Here is a 6,168-nt window from a genome sequence, read left to right on the forward strand (position 1 = left end):
CAAAGCATTGTATTTGGCAGTGGTTGGCAGACAATGGTCGTTCTCTAAAGATGATGAGTTCTCTTAATCATGAAGGCAAACATTTGAGCATTCAGTCATTCCTAACAAAGCCCTAAACATTATTATATCCAGGGCTTGTCTTGTCCTATGTGCTGAGTGAGCCATTGGCTGATGACCGAAGAAGCTCCGCTACCCAAAAGTATTCTACCCATCACCCCCTTCCACTTCCCATTACCACCATTTTTTGCCTTCCCTTCCCACTAGCATATCTCTCTCAGATCTCCTTGGCTGCCACCCCTAGGCTTTTCGCAGTGAAAGTCCTAGTGTACAATACATCTACTGAGTTGGGTAATCCATTGTCAGCCATTAACCACCTAAATTTGTTTACCAGATTAACTTAACCACTTTGCAAAGCCCTGAGAGAATAAGAACACAAGTGATTTATTGATTTTCAGTGTCAGAGAAGAAAAACCTAGAACAAAAGAATCTAAATAAATTGGCAATATAGAACAGTGGTTAATCATGTGGTTCTGAAAGCCAGGTAGCTTTCCTCGCTTCCTCACTGCGTAATTTCCAAGAAGTTTCATAGCTGTTTTTCCTTAATTGGTACAATAGGAAATGATAATAATGAGAGTGCCTGCCTCATAAGATTGCAGTTGTGAGGGTTCAATGAGAAGAACATTTTTATGTTAGCGCATAGGAATGCCTGGCATATATTAGGTTGGTGCAAAAGTAATCGCAGTTTTTGCCATTACTTTTAAATGGCAAAAACCACAACAATTTTTGCAGCAACCTAATAGTAAGTGCTTGATAACTATGACATCTTGGAGAGAGACCTGAGCAGCCAGATGTTAGCATGAGGGCCCTGGGGATCTTAATCATGTGCAGAGGGTAGAGAAACATTCCTGGGTAAAATAGATTTGAAAACAAAGGCTCATAATTGTTTTGCTAGCAATTTGTTTCTACCCTAAGTGTGGCACCCACAAACTTTTCTTCTTAACACTCCCTAAATACCCTCCAGGTTTCCGTCAACAATCAACAAAGGGATTGCTGCTCGGATTTCTGCAGGGAGTATCCATTTACATTGTCCCAAAGGAAGGAGGACTCTTGCGTTTTCTGAGTCATGGGTCAAATGTTGTCAAGTTTTTCATTCATTATACAGTAGAGAAGAGGCTAGGATCATGTCCACACTGGGTCACAACAGTGGCTTGGGTGACAAGTAACTTGGCCTTTTAATCCCCAGGAGAGAAGAAATGCTTGGGCCCAGCCATTTATACGAATACAAAGGCAGAAGCAAGGTTGGAAGTTGGAGTGCAGAACTCAGAGAGAAAAGCAATGTTTAAAGCCTAGACAGCATATTACCAGCAAGGGCTTAATGTGTTGCACCCTGTTTATAGGTGCTTTTTGCTGACAGCACAGAACCTGAACCCTCCTCTCTCCTCATAGCAAGTTCCCTTCTGCTGTGTCAATAGAAGCCACCTCTTCTCAATCCTTGGAGGACTGGCAATCAGAGCTTGTAACTGGTGTCTACAAAGGGAAACAGAAAAAGGAAGCACGTCTTGAGGACTTATAATATTGGATAGAAGGTGAATCCATCACATCAGTCTGGCAGCAGCTCACAGTTGTATTTTAGCTTCTCAAGATTTTTTTTCCTAGTAGCAAATGGAAAGATAGATGAATAAGAGATCATCAAACCATTTCTATATGTATTTTATTTTCCTAAGGAAAGCAGTTTTGGAAAGAGTTTTTCTTTCCTTTTTAGTTGTTTTTCTAGAGTTATAAAATGTGTCAGCTACCGTGGCTCATGCCTGTAATCCTAGCACTTTCAGAGGCCAAGGCAGGAGGAATGCTCAAGCCCAGTAGTTCAAGACCAGCTGGGCAACATAGTGAGATACCATCTCTTTAAAAATTTTTTTAAATTTAAAAGATATATAAATAAAATTATAAAATGACTTTAATTAGAGTATTGGGGCAGTGGTTGGTGGGAATGTAAATTCATTTCACCTTGCTGGAAAGCAATTTGACAGTATGTAACAACAAGCCATCAAAATAGGCATATCCTCGACCCCAGAATATAAATTCCTACCAGAAATTCCACTGGTAGGAATTTATGCTATGGGGACAGTATCATAAATATTTAAATAAGAGAACATTCTTGTAGCATAATTTATAATAACTCCCCAAATGGACATAATCTAAATACTCCAAAATAGGGGATGGGTTAAATATAATTCAGTGGGAATGCCAAGCAGCCACTAAACACCTTCTTTAGAGAAGTTTTTAGCAGCATTTAAATATAAGGCAGTGTTTAAGATTCATTGAGGTTGGTGGGCAGGTGCTAAGTGTACTGTACAGTGTGCTGCTGAACCTGGAGATAAATTGTAGGAAGGACTGACCTCTCAGGGTAAAACAGGCAAGAAGGCTTTTAGCTGCCTGAATAAAATTCTGCCAACGAGTCCAATGCTAGCTATGGAATCTGCCTGCTATTGTTTACCTGAGGCACCTGAATGAATGAGCAGATTTCTCATAATTTGTGTACTGAGCTCTGGTTACATAAGCCACTAGCTGTTTGAGTAAATGGCTGTTTTACCCTTTGCTGAATTGGAAGGAGGCTGTTTGATTAGAACAGTTTATGTAACCGAAATCTGAGACCGAAGGGAAGATCTGGCGAGGACTGTTGATTGCATTGGAGGGTGGATTGGAAAGGAAAGTTTTCCAGAGTGAGAGGCTCTTATTTTGAGGCACTGATGTGGAACAAATTGTCCCCGACACCCCACCTAACCACATTAACACACAGTGGGATCTAGCCCATCGACAGAAATGGACTCTATTCCCTCTTCCAGGGGGAGAACAGGTCTGCTTCTTTCCAAGGATCAAGCCAGGTTAACACACATGTGCACAGAAGCCAGTCAGAATGCAATGATGAAGGCACGTGCTCCATCAACATCCCAACCCCCTCTGCTTTTTAAAGCTCGAAAACATTTTCAGAAAGGTTTTTTGGGGTGGGATTTTATTTTTGTAAGAGTGGGTGTGTGTGTTGTCTTTTTTCCTCTTTAAAAACTTTTCCCCCCTTTTTCCTTCCTGAATTTTAATGGGCCCGAAAGTAGGAGTCTGCCAGGAATTTAATATTCAAAGAAAAAAGGTACAGGATCTTCCTCTCTCCAAAGCCAGCCTAGGGTGTATTTTTCAGGCCTTTCTCCCACACCCACTGAGCTTAAACCTTGGAGGCTGTGTGGGTGCCGGCCAAAGCCTCCTGCTTCCAACACATATGCTTCCTGTTTTGTCTTTCACCTCATTTGGACCCTGGGATCGATTCATTTCTCCTCTTTAGACTCTGTTATTTCAGTTTTTGGTCTCAATGTCACTTAATCAGGAAAACGCTAATTCCTCAGGAAGGAGAATAAAGTCATGACTCTCTTCTTAGCTTTCTATTAAAATCTCCTAGGAGCCCCTCAGCAAGTAGCCTCAACTCCTTACTTTTAATTTTCCATCTGTAAAGGAAAAAACTGTAATGTGTGTTTAGTCCTCAAATGCAGTAATACCTGAAAGCCATTTGGGAGCAACTTAGGTCGTGTCTCATTCTCTCAAAAGCTGTAGAGAATGTATCAGATCATTGAAATCACATGCATCTTAATACGTACAAATCAAATGTGTTTCAATCTGTATGTAGAAGTGTTTATTCACAAACGCACACATAATGAGAAGCTGTATGCAAACTCTGACCACTGCCCCCCAGTACATACAGTGGTTTTCTGTGGGATCCCCTCTCACTTCAGCTACTTTCTAGTCCCTGCCCTCATCAAGAAAGCCACCTTCTAGTTCAGCACTCTGCCCTCAGGAAGAATTTTGTTGTTCAAATTTCATACCGGAGGAACTACAGTCTTCTTAAAATAGTCACAAAGGTGTGAATCATTTAGTATGGTTGATCTTGGAGAGGAGAGGTGCTTATTTCTTCTACTCCAAGATGTCCTCTATCATAAGGTCCACTGTCCATTTAATTTAGTAATAGCTTTGCCTTTCCTAGAGGAAGGGAAAACTACCACATTGATTATACTCATTAACAAGGAGATACATTCCAAGCTCAGGGGCGGGAAAACGGACATTATCATTTGACTACTATGGTTCAGAAAGTACAGATTCTGGAACAGATTGCCTGGATGAGATCTCTCCAACACGGAACACTAGCTGTGTGGCCTGGGGCAAGTGACAACTTCTCTGTGCCTCATTTCTTCAACCATAAAGTCAGGATAATAGTATTTCTTTTGCAAGGTTATTACAAGGACTAAATGATTCAATACACACAGGGTTACTGCAAAGACAAAACAATTCAATACACAAAGTGCTTAGAACAGTGCTTGGTAACCAATCAATACTGTAAGAATTGCTAATCCAGATGAATCTTTATTTTCTTATTCCTGAAACTTGGCAGTGTGTGAAAAATATTTTTTTCTTACTCTAAACAAATCTGATGAAATGTGGACATCTTCTCTTCCCTCCCCACCAAAATTACAACTCTGTTTAGAACCACAAAAATGTTTCGTGGTTGTGATGACGTTGAAAAAAACAGACTCCCCTTCTTCCTGCTGTACTCTCACCACACAGTCACACAACACTGCTAACACCAGAAGGGCTTCCCCACACACCAAGCAAGTAATCCTCCAGCCACACACCAGCTGGATGTCCTCTGATTCAATTCAACCTGACACTCTCTACCTGGATACAGCGTCAGATCCCACAGGTTCAGGATCCCACAGGTTCAGTCCCCAAGACAGCCATCTCCCCAACTGACCAACTTCAGATGCCAATCACAAGCCTCAAGTTGCTTCATTGTGCTTCTGACCCCTCTGCTATAAATGGGGATTCCCACAATCTCCTTCTATGGTTTGATTAATTTGTTAGGCTGGCTCACAGAACACAGGGAAACACTTATGTTTATTAGTTTATTATAAAGGATATTTTATTTTGTATCTTTGAGACCAAGTCTTGCTCTGTCACCCAGGCGGGAGTGCAGTAGAACAATCTTGGCTCACTGCAACCTATGCCTCCTGAGTTCAAGCAATTCTTGTGCCTCAGCCTCCTGAGTAGCTGGGATTATGGGCTTGCACCTCCATGCCCAGCTAATTGTTTTATTTTTAGTAGAGACAGAGTTTCACCATGTTGACCAGGCTGGTCTCAAACTCCTGGGCTCAAACGATCCACCCGCTTCAGCCTCCCAAAGTGGTGGGATTACAGACATGCCCTACCGTGCTTGGCTAGGATATTTTAAATGATCCGAATGAACAGCCATATGGAGAGATACATAGGGTAAGGTCTGGAGGCATCCCTAATGCTGGAGCTTCTTTCCCTTTGGAGTTGAGGAATGAATCCCCAGCATGTCAAAGTATTCTTTTTCTCCTTCCTGGATGCTCCCCCTCCCACAAACCCAGTCCTTTTAGGTTTTTCTGAAAGCTTCATAACATAGACATAATTGAATAGATCATTGGCCATTGGTGATGAACTTAACTTTAAGCCCTCTCCCTTCCCCTGAGATTAGGGGGTGGAAGTGAAAGTCCCAACCCTCTAATCATGCCTTGGTCTTCATGTGACCATACCCCACCCTGATACTACCCAGGGTTGCCAACCATCAGTCTACTCATTAGCACAGAAAAAGACTTTGGCAATTCCAAGGATTTTAAAAGTTATATGTGCCAGGAAACAGAGACCAAATATATATTTCATAGTATCACTGTCTACTCCCACATTTCAAACTCTGATCCTTTACATCAAAAGAATATAAAAACTCAAAAGATACCGCCATATTACCAGTATCAATTATTAACCCATTCAATTATTAACAGGTTGTCCAGTCCATCATATGGTATGAATATGTCTCCCAGGGTGAGGCCACTCAGGTTTGCAGACTTCTATTTGATCTTATCAGCATCTAAAAGCCAGAGTGCCAGCCTGGGCAACACAGTGAGACCTTGTCTCTACAAATAATTTAAAAATTAACTAAGTGTAGTGCTATACACCTGTAGTCCCCACTACTCAGGAGACTGAGGCAGGAGAACTACTTCAATCCAAAAGGTTGAGCCTGCAGTGAGCCATAATCAAGCCACTGTGCTCCACTCCGGGTGATAGAGTGAGACCCTGTCTCAAAAAAATAAATAAATAAAATCAGAAAGAAAA

The sequence above is a fragment of the Cebus imitator genome, unplaced genomic scaffold (genome assembly GCF_001604975.1).
Source record: "Cebus imitator isolate Cc_AM_T3 unplaced genomic scaffold, Cebus_imitator-1.0 Scaffold83, whole genome shotgun sequence".
NCBI lineage: Eukaryota > Metazoa > Chordata > Mammalia > Primates > Cebidae > Cebus > Cebus imitator.